Genomic DNA, 16,364 nt, shown 5'->3' with positions numbered 1-16,364 from the left:
CGAGCCACAGTGTATTTTAGGGAGACGGAGTGGACTACACGGGGGCAGTGGGAAATGAACATGTATCACACAGAGTTCCATGACATCCCTGTCTAACCAACAATATCAGCAGTCTACTGAGAGCAGCATCTAATGGGATACTGCTACTAGCTTACTCTCCAGCACATTGAGCTGATAGCACGTCTTAATGAGTTTCAAATTAATCTGCTCTTCCAGCCACCACAGATTTCTACACCCCACTAAATTTAAGAAGACTATAAATATTTCAGTATGTAAATTACCTTGTTCCAAGTCGTTAGAGTTAAAAATTATTTTCCCGCTATTGAACAAAGATAATATTACTCTCTGAACTGGTATCAAGCTATTGACCCATGATATTGGCTTCAAGCACAGTTAAAGTATTTCAGATGTACACTGAATATGAATGTGTTCATAAGGTTATCTTGACTGGTCTACTTACAGGAAAGGTCACATGCTTGTTGCAATATATCATTATTTTGTGTTTCAGTCCACTGAGGCTGTGGGTTCTCATTGCTGGATCACTATAAGTAAGGTCTCTATCCCACAGGAGTCAACAGCATTTCTGCAAGAGAGTCATGCATCGTAATGTTTGTGCGATGACGCCACACTTTTCCAGCATGCCAGTGGTCATCGAAGGTGAGCATTTGCCCACTGCAGTCGTTTACGACGCCGAACTGCAATCAGGTCAAGACCATGGTGAAGATGATGAGAACACAGATGAGCTTCCCTGAGACGGTTTCTGACAGTTGGTGCAGAAATTCTTCAGTTGTGCAAACCCACAGTTTCATCAGCTGTCCAGTTGGCTGGTCCCAGACAATTCCCCAGGTGTAGTTACACGTGGTCTGCGGTTTTGAGGCCGGTTGGACGTACTGCCAAAATCTCTAAAACGGCGCTTATGGTAGAGAAATGAACATTTTATTCCCTGGCAGCAGCTCTGGATGACATTCCTGAGGTCAGCATGCCAATTGCTCACTCCCTAAAAACTTGAGACATCTGTGGCATTGTGTTATCTTGGCAAAGTAGAAATGCTCACTAACAGAATGTAAAAAAAACATTGCACACAAAACTTGACAGAAATAAGCTTTTTTGTGTGTATGGAACATTTCTGGGATCTTTTATTTCAGCTCATGAAACATGGGACCAACACTTTACATGTTGTGTTTTGTTCAGTGTACTTTTGTCAATTTTAATGGAAAGATATTACAGTAAAGCACTTAATTGTTACCCTGAAATTATTTGATATTGTTATAAAAACAGCTGCATTGGGCCTTTAAGAACTGTCTGTTCTGTCCGAGGAACCAGTCACCCTCATAATTACACAAACACCATTTCAAAGCTCTACTCTCCACTATCGCCCGAGCATGAAAGCTGAAAAATGATTTAAGGCTGCCGATAATTGCCTTGCAGCTGCAATAACTTTAGCTCTCGTTGCAGCCATTGTGACAGGATGCCACAAAAGGAAGGGCAAGCCTTAGCCCCTGCAGCTGTGCACACAGGACAACACTGCAGGACACTGGTAAAGCTCAACAGCAGAGCAAAATAAAGAAAGAAATAAAAGGTCTCCAAAGAATTTACAGACCTACTGCTTATTTTCTAATGCCAGATTCCCAGATGTTGGTGACACTCAACTCTACATTTTGGGTATGCAGGTTGTGGATGGCATTGGAATTGATCTACATTGTCCAGGTGTTTATATCCTTGTTGAGTGATGTGTTCCTGTAGAGAGAGAGAGAGAGAGAGAGAGAGAGAGAGAGACTGTATCTGAAACATTGTAAGACTGTGGCAGTCTGTGAATCAAATTCAACTTTATTTGTCACGTGCCCCGAATACAACAAGTGTAGACTTTACCGTGAAATAATGACTTACAAGCCCTAACTAAAAGTGCAGTTCAAGAAGAGGGAAAATATTTACCAAATAGTTTAGATAATTTGTACATGTAGGTAGGGGTGAAGTGACTACGCATAGATAATAAACAGCGAGTAGCAGCAGTGTGCAAAATAAATGGGGGGGTCAATGTAATAGTCCGGTGGCCATTTGATTAAATGTTCAGCAGTCGTATGTCGTATGGCGCTTTGGTCCTAGACTTGGCGCTCCGGTACCACTTGCTGTGCGGAAGCAGAGAAAACAGTCTATGACCTGGGTGACTGACGTCTCTGACAATTTTATGGGCTCTCCTCTGAAACCACCTATTATATAGGTCCTGGATGGCAGGAAGCTTGGCCCCAGTGATGTACTGGGTCGTTCGCACTATACTCTGGGGCGCCAACTGTCGAGCAGTTGCCATACCAGGCGGTGAGGCAACCGGTCAGGATGCTCTCGATGGTTCAGCTGCAGAACTTGTTGAGGATCTGGGGACCCATGCCAAATCTTTTCAGTCTCCTGAGGGGGAACAAAACACACTGCCAGTTCTCTGACCTCCTCCCTATAGGCTGTCTCATCATTGTCGGTGATCAGGCCTACCACTGTAGGCCTCATCAGCAAACTTAATTATGGTGTTGGAGTCGTGTTTGGCCACACAGTCGTGGGTGAACAGGGAGTACAGGAGGGGACTAAGTACACACCCCTGAGGGGCCCCAGTGTTGAGGATCAGCGTGGCAGGCGTGTTGTTGCCTATCCTTACCAACTGGGGGCGGCCCGTCAGAAAGTGCAGGTTCCAGTTACACAGGGAGGTGTTTAGTCCCAGGGTCCTTAGCCTAGTGATGAGCTTCGTGGGCACTATGGTGTTGAACGCTGAGCTGTAGTCAATGCACAGCATTCTCACATAGGTGTTCCTTTTGTCCAGGTGGGAAAGGAGAGTGTGGAGGGCGATTGAGATTGTGTCGTCTGTGTATCTGTTGAGGCGGGATGCAAATTGGAGTGGGTCTAGGGTATCTGGGAGGATGCTGTTGATGTGAGCCATGACCAGCCTTTCAAAGAACTTCATGGCTACCGACGTGGGTTCTACAGGGCAGTAATCATTTAGGCAGGTTACCTTCACTTCCTTGGGCACAGGGACTATGGTGGTCTGCTTGAAACATGTCGGTATTAAAGACTCAGTCAGGGAGAGGTTGAAAATGTCAGTGAAGACACTTGCCAGTTGGTCCATGCATGCTTTGAGTACACGTTCTGGTAATCCATCTGGCTGCAGTTTTATGAATGTTGACATAATTAAAGGTCTTGCTCACATCAGCTACTGAGAGCGTTAATCTCACAGTCATCCAGAACAGATGGTGCTCTAGTACAAGCTTTAGTGTTGCTTGCCTCGAAGCGAGCATAAAAGGCATTTAGCGCATCTGGTAGGCTTGCGTCAATGTGCAGCTCACATCTGGGTTTCCCTTCGTAGTCTGTAATACATTTCAAGCCCTTCCATATCCAACGAGCGTCAGAGCTGGTGTAGTAGGATTCAATCTGAATCCTGTATTGATGCTTTGCTAGTTTGATGGTTCGTCTGAGGGTTTAGCGGGATTTCTTATAAGCGTCTGGATTAGTGTCCCGCTCCTTGAAAGCTTTTAGCTCGATGCAGATGTTGCCTGTAATCCATGGCTTCTGGTTGGGATATGAACGTACGGTCACTGTGGGGACGACATCGTCGATGCACTTATTGATTAAGCCGATGACTGAGGTGGTATACTCCTCAATGCCATTTGGATGAATCCCGGAACATATTCTAGTCTGTGCTAGCAAAACAGTCCTGTAACATATCTGATGCGGATGACCACTATTTTCCATTGATTGCATGTTAGCAGGTAGAACTGAAGGTAGTAGGAGTTTACTCGCTTGCCAACGGATTCTCAAAAGACAGCCCGATCAGCGTCTTCTTTTCCTCCGTCTTTTCTTCACGCAAATGGTGGGGATCTGGGCCTGTCCCAGGAGAGCAGCATATCCTTAGCTTCGGACTCGTTAAAGGAAGAAGCTTCTTCCTGTTCGTGGTGAGTAATCGCTGTTCTGATGTCCAGAAGTTATTTTCGGTCATAAGAGACGGTAGCAGCAACATTATGTACAAAATAAGTTAGAAAATAAGCTACAAACAGCGCAAATTAACTAACAAAATAGCACAATTGGTCAGGAGCATGTAAAACATTTACATTTACATTTAAGTAATTTAGCAGACGCTCTTATCCAGAGCGACTTACAAATTGGTGCATTCACCTTATGACATCCAGTGGAACAGCCACTTTACAATAGTGCTAAATCTTTTAGGGGGGGGGGGAGAAGGATTACTTATCCTATCCTAGGTATTCCTTAAAGAGGTGGGGTTTCAGGTGTCTCCGGAAGGTGGTGATTGACTCCGCTGTCCTGGCGTCGTGAGGGAGTTTGTTCCACCATTGGGGGGCCAGAGCAGCGAACAGTTTTGACTGGGCTGAGCGGGAACTGTACTTCCTCAGTGGTAGGGAGGCGAGCAGGCCAGAGGTGGATGAACGCAGTGCCCTTGTTTGGGTGTAGGGCCTGATCAGAGCCTGGAGGTACTGAGGTGCCGTTCCCCTCACAGCTCCGTAGGCAAGCACCATGGTCTTGTAGCGGATGCGAGCTTCAACTGGAAGCCAGTGGAGAGAGCGGAGGAGCGGGGTGACGTGAGAGAACTTGGGAAGGTTGAACACCAGACGGGCTGCGGCGTTCTGGATGAGTTGTAGGGGTTTAATGGCACAGGCAGGGAGCCCAGCCAACAGCGAGTTGCAGTAATCCAGACGGGAGATGACAAGTGCCTGGATTAGGACCTGCGCCGCTTCCTGTGTGAGGCAGGGTCGTACTCAGCCATCCTCTTCTGCGCCATCTTAAATACGCCTCTCTAACACATAGAGCAGGCATTGGTGTCTGTTTATTATTGATTCAGTCCCTACGATAGTCACACGTAGAGAGGGAAAAGGTTCAACTAAGATAATGCATTATCAGCATTATTCAGCAAATGTTGTCATTTCTAGATCTGCCTCTGTTAAAAGCCAATGCAAAATATACACTGAGTGTACATTCTTAGAAAGAAAGGGTGCTTTCTAGAACCTAAAGTGGTTCTTTGGCTGTCCCCATTGGATAATCCTTTGAAGAACCCTTTTTTGTTCCCGGTGGAACCTTTTTGAGTTTCATGTAGAACCCTTTCCACAGAGGTTTCTACATGGAAGTCAAAATAATTCTACCTGGAACCAAAAAGGGTTCTACTGAGAAACAAAAAGCGTTCTATGCGGACTAAACATTAGGAACACCTTCCTTATATTGAGTTGCACCCCCTTTTGCCCTCAGAACAGACTCAATTCATCGGGGCATGGACTCTACAAGGTGTCGAAAGCGTTCCACAGGGATGCTGACTCATATTGACTCCAATGCTTCCCACAATTTTATCAAGTTGGCTGGATGTCCTTTGGGTGGTGGACCATTCTTGATGCACACAGGAAACTGTTGTGATTAAAAAACCCAGCAGCGTTGCAGTTCTCTGACATACTCAAACCGGTGTGCCTGGCACCTGCAAGGCACTTATAAATCTTTTGTCTTGCCCATTCACCCTCTGAATGGTGCACATAAACAATACATATCTCAATTGTCTCAAGGCTCAACAATCCTTATTTAACCTGTCTCCTCCCCTTCATCTACACTGATTGAAGTGGATTTAATAGGTGACATCAATAAGGGATCATAGCTTTCACCTGTATTAACCTGGTCAGTCTATGTCATGGAAAGAGCAGGTGTTCCTTATGTTTTGTACACTGTATTACAGGTACCACATAAAGTCTAGTCTATTGAAAAGTATTTTTTTAGAGATTTAGTAATAGCTTGGATAAGCATGACAGGTCTCTATGTATGATTCATAATACAACAGTTTACACAGATCAGAGTAGAAGATTCATATTTATCCAGTCATATTTTGTGGATTATCTGCAGTCTCCATGCAAGGTGGGTTCTGTTGACATAATATGTATTGCACTGTAATTTCCCCTCTCACATGAATGACAAATAATGATCTTCACCCACATGTATAATTTCTGCAATGTGTACCAACATTCGGGATGAAGTGATATGAATGTTTGATCAAATACTAAACACAAAATGGCAACACAGGCTGTTTCTATGACAACTAAACCAAAGATTGGCATGGTGTCAATGTATTTTCTGCTGTCAATTTTGGGACTGTCTGTGAACTAATTTCCCTTATATATTATGTGACTAAAGACAGCCATCTACGATAATGTGCATTCCTAAGTCTGTGCAAAGTGGAAGCTCATCTAAATGTGGGAAATTATAGTCCATGTCTTGAGAAAATTGGGATCTGCCCTCTCCATTTGGGAGACGTTATGCAGCAAGAAATTCACAAGACAGCTGTTTTATTGAGATAAGCCTCTATACTGTGGGATAAATTAACAAGACTAAACATGCCAGTAGCAGCAGGCCTGTTGTTCTCCAACCCATACTGCAATGCAATGTTTTTGACAAACCACATGCATTATTCCAAGGACCATTCTGTTCGCTGTGTATGGCTCTACACTTACCAATGTTCCTAATGGTCATTAAGTTTGACATGCAGTGTCATTCAGTCTGATATTCTCTATTTTGCATCAGGACTGTTTATACTCGCAGTCCATACACATTCCCTCGTCCGGTTTGGTACATGTCTACAATTAAACATTGCACATAATTCTCACTGGTCTGGGCTTTTTTTTTAAAGATTCACCTTCACTGCCTAGAATGAGAATGTGTTTTTTTAATGAGGGTGTAAGCATTCTACTCCGTACCTCTGTGTGTACGGTTCTGCCAATTTACAGCTTTCCTGCATGTCACATTGTTACTGACTACGTCTGAGTACTTCTATGCAGTGCCTGCTCTCTACATAACACCAGCAAATAGATTAAGTGAATTCTAACTTTTCATTATCAATGACAATGATGCTGCCCCCCTCATTTCAGACGTCATTCATCCAGTCTATGATACCTTTGAGTCCAATTTCATTTGAATTTGTACACCAGCTGTGAAGAGAAGACATGGACCCGTCTTCATTTTTCTTTGTTTGCCGTTGTATTCAATTTAGTTTGATATCTGATATCAGATTGGGAAACAGCACACAATTCTTTATTCAGCTGAACAAGGCGCCTAATACATAATGTATGTGTAATATATGCAGTCCATATCAGTCTGGTGTGTTTACACTCTGTGAAGGCCTCCAGGTCAAACTGGTAGCAATGAAATCAGATTTCAATGTCTATTTAACTTCTTGATGGAACACATTTCCTTTTCATATCGACTTTGTCTTGAAACATGTTTGTTTTTTAGTACGTAAGCAAATTATATTTTTCTTCCACATGATTTAATAATACAGTCAATAATACCATAATGGAATCATTCGAAAATGTATGAAAAGAAAACTAAATGTACCTGTGGTGTTTTCCTCATGCTCTGACTAGAATGTATGTCATCATCACTGTGATCTGATCTCACACCCTTATACAGTGTCATATCCGAGTGACTAACATTTTTGGCAGTAGCCTATTGTTGGACTCACAACACTGGCATCAATAGTTTCACTCATGGATCAGAGGACAAATAAAGATACACTACATGGCCAGGGGTATGTTGACTCCCCTTCAAATTAGTGGATTCGGCTATTTCAGCCACACCCGTTGCTGATAGGTGTATAAAATCGGGCACACCGCCATGCAATCTCCATAGACAAACATTGGCAGTAGATTGGCCTTACTGAAGAGCTCAGTGACTTTCAACGTGGCACCGTCATAGGATGTTACATTTCCAATAAGTCAGTTCGTCAAATTTCTGCCCAGCTAAAGCTGCCCCAGTCAACGATAAGTGCTGTTATTGTGAAACGACTAAAAATTGCCTGTTCTCGGTTGAAACATTCACTACTGAGTTCCAAACTGCCTCTGGAAGCAACATCAGCACAAAAACTGTTCGTCTGGAGCTTCATGAAATGGGTTTCCATGGGCGAGCAGCCGCACACAAGCCTAAGATCACCATGCACAATACCAAGTGTTGGCTGGAGTTGTGTAAAGTTAGCAGCCATTGGACTCTGGACCAGTGGAAACGCGTTTCTGGATTAATGAATCATGCTTCACCATCTGCCAGTCTGACGGACAAATCTGGGTTTGGCAGATGCTTGGAGAACTCTACCTGCCTGAATGCATAGTGCCAACTGTAAAGTTTGGTGGAAGAGGAATAATGGTCTGGGGCTGTTTTTCATAGTTCAGGCTAGACCCCTTATTTCCAGTGAAGGAAAATCTTAACATTACAGCATACAATGACATTGTAGACGATTCTGTTTGGGAAAGGCCTTTTCCTGTTTCATCATGATAATGCCTCTGTGCTCAAGGTGAGGTCCATACAGAAATGGTTAGTCGAGATCAGAGGCATGATTTATCGAGATCAGAGCCCTGAACTCAACCCCATCAAACACCTTTGGGATGAATTGGGATGGCAACTGCGAGCCAGGCCTCATCGCCCAACATCAGTGCCCGAACTCACTAATGCTCTTGTGGCTGAATGCAAGCAAGTCCCAGTAGCAATGTTCCAACATCTAGTGGAAAGCCTTTCCAGAAGAGTGGAGGGTGTTATAGCAGCAAACGGGGGAAGAACTCTATAGTAATACTCAAGATTTTGGAACGAGATTTTCGACCACCAGATGTCCTCATACTTTTGGTCATACAGTGTACAATGCAAATCACTGTCGGCATTAATACCTAAATTGCAAACAGTCTCAAACATGGCTTCTCTATTGCCATTGGTCACCAGTGGTCACTCATGGTGCCTCCATCACCTCTCTGTCTCTGTCCTGCCATGTCATGATAAAGATGTCAGTTCAGATGTGAGCTTTGGGAAAAATTGACCAGTGGAACCAGTGCCCTAGGGCTGTTGGTATGTTTCTTTGCCCGTTCAACACAATTAATGACCACATCATTTCTTATCGCCCATTGATAGAAAAACAGAAGAAGTCTCTTGATAACATTTACTGTATTGTAGCACTGCATTTTATGAAGGTTACATATTATCAAATGCAACTCTTTATTTATTCATATCCATTATTCTTCTAATGTGTGAGGAGAATTACACTTAAATAACTGCCGTACTCTCACCTGTCAACTGTTGTCATGGATTAAGTTAATGCATTTTTTTCATGAAGTCCGCAGGAGTAGGGATTATCTCGTTAAACGCTGTGTGAAAGAGAGATAAATAAACATATTTATTTCAGTTGGCACAACAATCACAGGAGGGGGTGTGCTTCTCTGACAGCCCTGACAAATCTGTCTGGTGTATGTCTGCAAAATGCACAGACACCTCAGCAGATATTCAGTTCACTGACAGCTGCCTGATTAACTTTTGGCACCTTGTTGCTATGCTAGGTAGTAGACAGGTGGGCGAGGCAGCCATTAGGCAGTCAAAATGCTAGCATCCTGTCGTATTCAAGTCAATGTAAACCATCGATCACCATTGATCATGATACCATCGATCACCACATTCTTTGGAGAGATTGGAAACCCAAATTGGTCTACACGGACAAGTTCTGGCCTGGTTTAGATCTTATCTGTCGGAAAGATATCAGTTTGTCTCTGTGAATGGTTTGTCCTCTGACAAATCAACTGTACATTTCGGTGTTCCTCAAGGTTCTGTTTTAGGACCACTATTGTTTTCACTATATATTTTACCTCTTGGGGATGTTATTCGAAAACATAATGTAAACTTTCACTGCTATGCGGATGACACACAGCTGTACATTTCAATGAAACATGGTGAAGCCCCAAAATTGCCCTCGCTAGAAGCATGTGTTTCAGACATAAGGAAGTGGATGGCTGCAAACTTTCTACTATTAAACTCGGACAAAACAGAGATGCTTGTTCTAGGTCCCAAGAAACAAAGAGATCTTCTGTTGAATCTGACAATTAATCTTAATGGTTGTACAGTCGTCTCAAATAAAACTGTGAAGGACCTCGGCGTTACTCTGGACCCTGATCTCTCTTTTGAAGAACATATCAAGACCATTTCGAGGACAGCTTTTTTCCATCTACGTAACATTGCAAAAATCAGAAACTTTCTGTCAAAAAATGATGCAGAAAAATTAATCCATGCTTTTGTCACTTCTAGGTTAGACTACTGCAATGCTCTATTTTCCGGCTACCCGGATAAAGCACTAAATAAACTTCAGTTAGTGCTAAATACGGCTGCTAGAATCCTGACTAGAACCAAAAATTTGATCATATTACTCCAGTGCTAGCCTCTCTACACTGGCTTCCTGTCAAAGCAAGGGCTGATTTCAAGGTTTTACTGCTAACCTACAAAGCATTACATGGGCTTGCTCCTACCTACCTCTCTGATTTGGTCCTGCCGTACATACCTACACGTACGCTACGGTCACAAGACGCAGGCCTCCTAATTGTCCCTAGAATTTCTAAGCAAACAGCTGGAGGCAGGGCTTTCTCCTATAGAGCTCCATTTTTATGGAACGGTCTGCCTACCCATGTCAGAGACGCAAACTCGGTCTCAACCTTTAAGTCTTTACTGAAGACTCATCTCTTCAGTGGGTCATATGATTGAGTGTAGTCTGGCCCAGGAGTGGGAAGGTGAACGGAAAGGCTCTGGAGCAACGAACCGCCCTTGCTGTCTCTGCCTGGCCGGTTCCCCTCTTTCCACTGGGATTCTCTGCCTCTAACCCTGTTACGGGGCTGAGTCACTGGCTTGCTGGGGCTCTCTCGTGCCGTCCCTGGGGGGTGCGTCACCTGGGTGGGTTGATTCACTGTTGTGTTCGGCCTGTCTGGGTTGCCCCCCTTGGGTTGTACCGTGGCGGAGATCTTTGTGGGCTATACTCGGCCTTGTCTCAGGATGGTAAGTTGGTGGTTGAAGATATCCCTCTAGTGGTGTGGGGGATGTGCTTTGGCAAAGTGGGTGGGGTTATATCCTTCCTGTTTGGCCCTGTCCGGGGTGTCCTCGGATGGGGCCACAGTGTCTCCTGACCCCTCCTGTCTCAGCCTCCAGTATTTATGCTGCAGTAGTTTATGTGTCGGGGGGCTAGGGTCAGTTTGTTATATCTGGAGTACTTCTCCTGTCCTATTCGGTGTCCTGTGTGAATCTAAGTGTGCGTTCTCTAATTCTCTCCTTCTCTCTTTCTTTCTCTCTCTCGGAGGACCTGAGCCCTAGGACCATGTCCCAGGACTACCTGACATGAGGACTCCTTGCTGTCCCCAGTCCACCTGGCCATGCTCCTGCTCCAGTTTCAACTGACCTGAGCCCTAGGACCGTGCCCCAGGACTACCTGACATGAAGGCTCCTTGCTGTCCCCAGTCCACCTGACTGTGCTGCTGCTCCAGTTTCAACTGTTCTGCCTTATTATTATTCGACCATGCTGGTCATTTATGAACATTTGAACATCTTGGTCATGTTCTGTTATAATCTCTACCCGGCACAGCCAGAAGAGGACTGGCCACCCCACATAGCCCGGTTCCTCTCTAGGTTTCTTCCTAGGTTTTGGCCTTTCTAGGGAGTTTTTCCTAGCCACCGTGCTTTTACACCTGCATTGTTTGCTGTTTGGGGTTTTAGGCTGGGTTTCTGTACAGCACTTTGAGATATCAGCTGATGTACGAAGGGCTATATAAATAAATTTGATTTGATTTGATTTGATTTAAACACTCATTTAATAAATAATCTCTGTAATTTGTTAGAGAATCCTGAATAATTATCTCTGTAATCCCCTAAACACTTGTTCTGTCAATACATAGTTCAGTGATCAATTTACCACTTAAAGTAACACATTACAACATTATCCACATTTTGTAAGTGACAAATTGAAAAAACTTGTTATGACTGATTGTTACTGTTCAATGTTTGGTATTAGGTGAAACTTAACATTTGAGGGTTCGGCACCTATTTGCATTCCTGTGCAAACAAATCAGAATCTGGAATATCCACCAAGCAAAAACAGAGCGATGGCTGAGAATGTAAACAAACCTGTATCCAAACAGAGGCTGTCATCACAAGCTTAGATTTACGAGAGGTTCTAATGATAAGCAGATGAAATTCATACTGTTTTTGAAAAAAGGTTATTGTTTATTGTCATACAATACTTCATACTTAATTTGCGGCCAAATGCAAGTGAGGCACAAATAGCGTGCAAAATTGTTGTGATCTTAGCTATGTGCTCAAAAATAACTTTAAAAACAAACCCAGACATATGATGTCCTTGCAGTTGACCTTTGAACATTAGGGAGATAGTTACTCTTTCCTGTATAGCTCTCTGATGGCTCATTCCTCCTTTTCCACTGATGATGTGAAAGTAAAAACATTGAGAGGAGGCATTAACCTAACAGTACCCATATTAATGACCCTGGTTTATTTATCTTCTGTCGCCACCATTGTTTTTTCTTTTGTTGTCCCATGTATGACCCCAGTCTGGTGTGTAAGGTTGATTATCATGTATAGCCAAGGTGACATTTACACACAGAATGTGATTTAAAGATATCATTTATAGAGCTAGAATGGTGTCAGATATAGGGGCATTTACTTTTACCTTGCATTCAAATGCCTGACATACACATTACAAAAGTGTTTCGTATATTAGCCTGACCCTTCCAACATCTTATCTGCCACCTTAACCTTTAAGCAAAATACATTTGGTAAAGCTTTGAAAGTGCAATCAGAAATATTTATTTTTCAAAACAGTGTCAGTGACACTTTTAGAAATGTAAAGTATAGAGCAGGGTGACACTATTACAAGGTAATACTACTTGATAGAGCAGTGTATACATCATTACATCTAGATTCCTCATATAATGAAACACTATTAATGCTGCGCTGTAATGTTTTCCGTAATTTTATATGGCACAATAGATAGCATGGGCTAGTTAATGCAGTATAGGACATTTGGAAAATCCCCCTTGAGTTGAATAACCACATCTATACTTTATTGTCAGAGACACTTTCAGAGTGAGCAAAAATAACATGGTTTGTCTATTATGGCTATTTTTTGTATTTTTGGGTCATGCATAGATTAATCGAGTAAAGATAAAATAAAGTCTAGTATGTAACCATTTGATTTCTTACTCCTTTTTACATTAACACATTGGAAAATAAATGGTTTCGCTAGTATCAGCGGCTCATGATCTCCTCTCATGATAATTAAAAGGAATATCCTGAGATGACAGTTGGATCCTTCCCAAATCCGATTTTCACCTCCAGTTTCTGGTTCAATGGCTGGGGTTTTATGTGGGTGTAGACCTGACAGACTTGGTATAATGGATTAAATGAAACATAATGAGATTCCTCATGTCAGTATTCAGCGGTGAAAGCAAATTAAAGGAAATCACATGGAGCCACAGAGAGGATTTATTGATCCTTTCTTTTACTCTGTGTAATAATATGGCTGATTGCATCTGACAATGACAGATGAAATACAATGAGTTTGACATCTTTATATCTTAACGCAAATAATACAGTGGGCCTTCGATAGTGGTTCTATCTACTATGTCAGCACAGTAAATCATTCTACAAAACTGCAAACGTCTGTCATACTGATGTCAACTGCCTAGTTGTATTAATTGACCATAGGCCTCTTGCTGCAGCGAGGCAGGCACCCGCTCCACCAGCTGTGTTTGAGACGGGGCGAGCATCCAGCACTTCTAAAGCCATTATTTTCACACTTGGGTGGTAGCCTTTCATGTGTGTGCTGTTACATCAATGTTAAAATGCTGCTTCTCAATGGCTATCAATGATGGGCAGACCTAAGCTGTGACCGCAAATGAATACATTGCTTCAGTTGAAGTAGGAAGATTACATACACCTCAGCCAAATACATTTCAACTCAGTTTTTCACAATTCCTGACATTTTTTTATTTATTTATTTATTTTTACCTTTATTTTACTAGGCAAGTCAGTTAAGAACAATTCCCTGTCTTAGGTCAGTTAGGATCACCACTTTATTTTAAGAATGTGAAACTGTCACGCCCTGGCAATAGAGATGCTTTTATTCTCTATTTTGGCTAGGCCAGGGTGTGACTAGGGTGGGCATTATAGTTTCTTTATTTCTATGTTTTGTATTTCTTTGTGTTTGGCCGGGTGTGGTTCTCAATCAGAGGCAGCTGTCTATCGTTGTCTCTGATTGAGAACCATACTTAGGTAGCCCTTTTTTACACCCGTCTTTGTGGGAAGTTGACTTTGTTTAGGGCACATAGCCTTTGAGCATCACGGTTTGTTTTTGTAGTGTTTATTGTTTTGTTTGGTGTTATTTTGTTTAATAAAAGAAAATGTACACTCACCACGCTGCACCTTGGTCCTCTCCTTTCAACAGCCGTGACAGAAACACTAGAATAATAGTAGAGAGAATTATATATTTCAGCTTTAATTTCTTTCATCACATTCCCAGTGGGTCAGAAGTTTACATACACTCAATTAGTATTTGGTAGCATTGCCTTTAAATTGTTTAACTTGGGTCAAATGTTTCGGGTAGCCATCCACAAGCTTCCCACAATAAGTTGGGTGAATTTTAGCCAATTCCTCCTGACAGAGCTGGTGTAACTGAGTCAGGTTTGTAGGCCTCCTTGCTCGCACACACTTTTTCTCTTCTGCCCACAAATATTCTATAGGATTGAGGTCAGGGCTTTGTGATGGCCACTCCAATACCTTTACTTTGTTGTCCTTAAGCCATTTTGCCACAACTTTGGAAATATACATGGGGTCATTGTCCATTTGGAAGACCCATTTGCGACCAAGCTTTAACTTCCTGACTGATGTCTTGAGATGTTGCTTCAATATACAGTTGAAGTCGGAAGTTTACACACACTTAGGTTAGAGTCATAACTCGTTTTTCAACCCCTCCACACATTTCTTGTTAACAAACTATAGTTTTGGCAAGTCGGTTAGGATATCTACTTTGTGCATGACACAGGTAATTTTTCCAACAATTGTTTACAGACAGGTTATTTCACTTATAATTCATTGTATCACAGTTCCAGTGGGTCAGAAGTTTACCTACACCAAGTTGACTGTGCCTTGAAGCAGCTTGGAAAATTCCAGAAAATGATGTCATGGCTTTAGCAGTTTCTGATAGGCTGATTGACATAATTTGAGTCAATTGGAGGTGTACCTGTGGATGTATTTCAAGGCCTACCTTCAAACGCCTCTTTACTTGACATCATGGGAAAATCAAAGAAATCAGCTAGGACCCCAGAAAAAAGATTGTAGACCTCCACAAGTCTGGTTCATCCTTGGGAGCAATTTCCAAACGCCTGAAGGTACCACGTTCATCTGTACAAACAATAGTACGCAAATATAAACACCATGGGACCATGCAGGCGTCATACCGCTCAGGAAGGAGACGCATTCTGTCTCCTAGAGATGAACGTACTTTGGTGTGAAAAGTGCAAATCAATCCCACAACAAGAGCAAAGGACCCTGTGGAGATGCTGGAGGAAACAGGTACAAAAGTATCTATATCCACAGTAAAACGAGTCCTATATCGACATAACTTGAAAGGCCGCTCAGCAAGGAAAAAGCCACTGCTCCAAAACTGCCATAAAAAAGCCAGACTACTCTTTACAACTGCACATGGGGAAAAAGAACGTACTTTTTGGAGAAATGTCCTCTGGTCTGATGAAACAAAAATAGAACTGTTTGGCCATAATGACCATTGTTATGTTTGGAGGACAAAGGGGGTGGCTTGCAAGCCGAAGAACATCATCCCAACCGTGAAGCACGGGGGTGGCAGCATCATGTTGTGGGGGTGCTTTGCTGCAAGAGGGACTGGTGCACTTCACAAAATAGATGGCATCATGAGGGTGGACAATTATGTGGATATATTGAAGCAACATCTCAAGACATCAGTCAGGAAGTTAAAGGTTGGTTGCAAATAGGTCTTCCAAATGGACAATGGCCCCAAGCATACTTCCAAAGTTGTTGCAAAATGGCTTAAGGACAACAAAGTAAAAGTATTGGAGTGGCCATCACAAAGCCCTGACCTCAATCCCATATAAAATGTGTAGGCAGAACATAAAAAGTGTGTGCGAGCAAAGAGGCCTACAAATCTGACTCCGTTACGCCAGCTGTCAGGAGGAATGGGCCAAAATTCACCCAACTTAATGTGGGAAGCTTGTGGAAGGCTACCCAAAACATTTGACCCAAGTTAAACAATTTAAAGGCAATGCTACCAAATACTAATAGAGTGTATGTACACTTCTGACCCACTGGGAATTATTCTGACATTTCACATTCTTAAAATTAAGTGGTGATCCCAACTGACCTAAGATAGGGAATTTTTACTAGCATTAAATGTCAGCAATTGTGAAAAACCAAGTTTAAATTTATTTGGCTACGGTGTATGTAAACTTCTGACTTCAACTGTATGTAGTGGTTCATGTCCTGAAATATGTTTAAAAACATGGGCCACCTATTTCTGG

General features: G+C 42.6%; 1 long non-coding RNA gene across 1 annotated transcript in view; it reads right to left on the bottom strand.

Annotated features, from left to right (window-relative positions):
- Nucleotides 1-1,123: 1,123 nt before the first annotated feature.
- The window catches only part of LOC118401231 (uncharacterized), a 16,169-nt gene continuing 928 nt past the window's right edge, over nucleotides 1,124-16,364 (bottom strand). The window contains exons 2-4 of the long non-coding RNA XR_004829203.2: nucleotides 14,229-14,274; nucleotides 9,063-9,140; nucleotides 1,124-1,737 (exon numbers count right to left, since the gene is read on the bottom strand). This is a non-coding gene — a long non-coding RNA (uncharacterized LOC118401231). The remainder of the gene's footprint in view (nucleotides 1,738-9,062; nucleotides 9,141-14,228; nucleotides 14,275-16,364) is intronic.

Source organism: Oncorhynchus keta, chromosome 22, assembly GCF_023373465.1.
Source record: "Oncorhynchus keta strain PuntledgeMale-10-30-2019 chromosome 22, Oket_V2, whole genome shotgun sequence".
NCBI classification, from domain to species: domain Eukaryota; kingdom Metazoa; phylum Chordata; class Actinopteri; order Salmoniformes; family Salmonidae; genus Oncorhynchus; species Oncorhynchus keta.
This window is presented reverse-complemented; position numbering and strand designations above follow the sequence as displayed.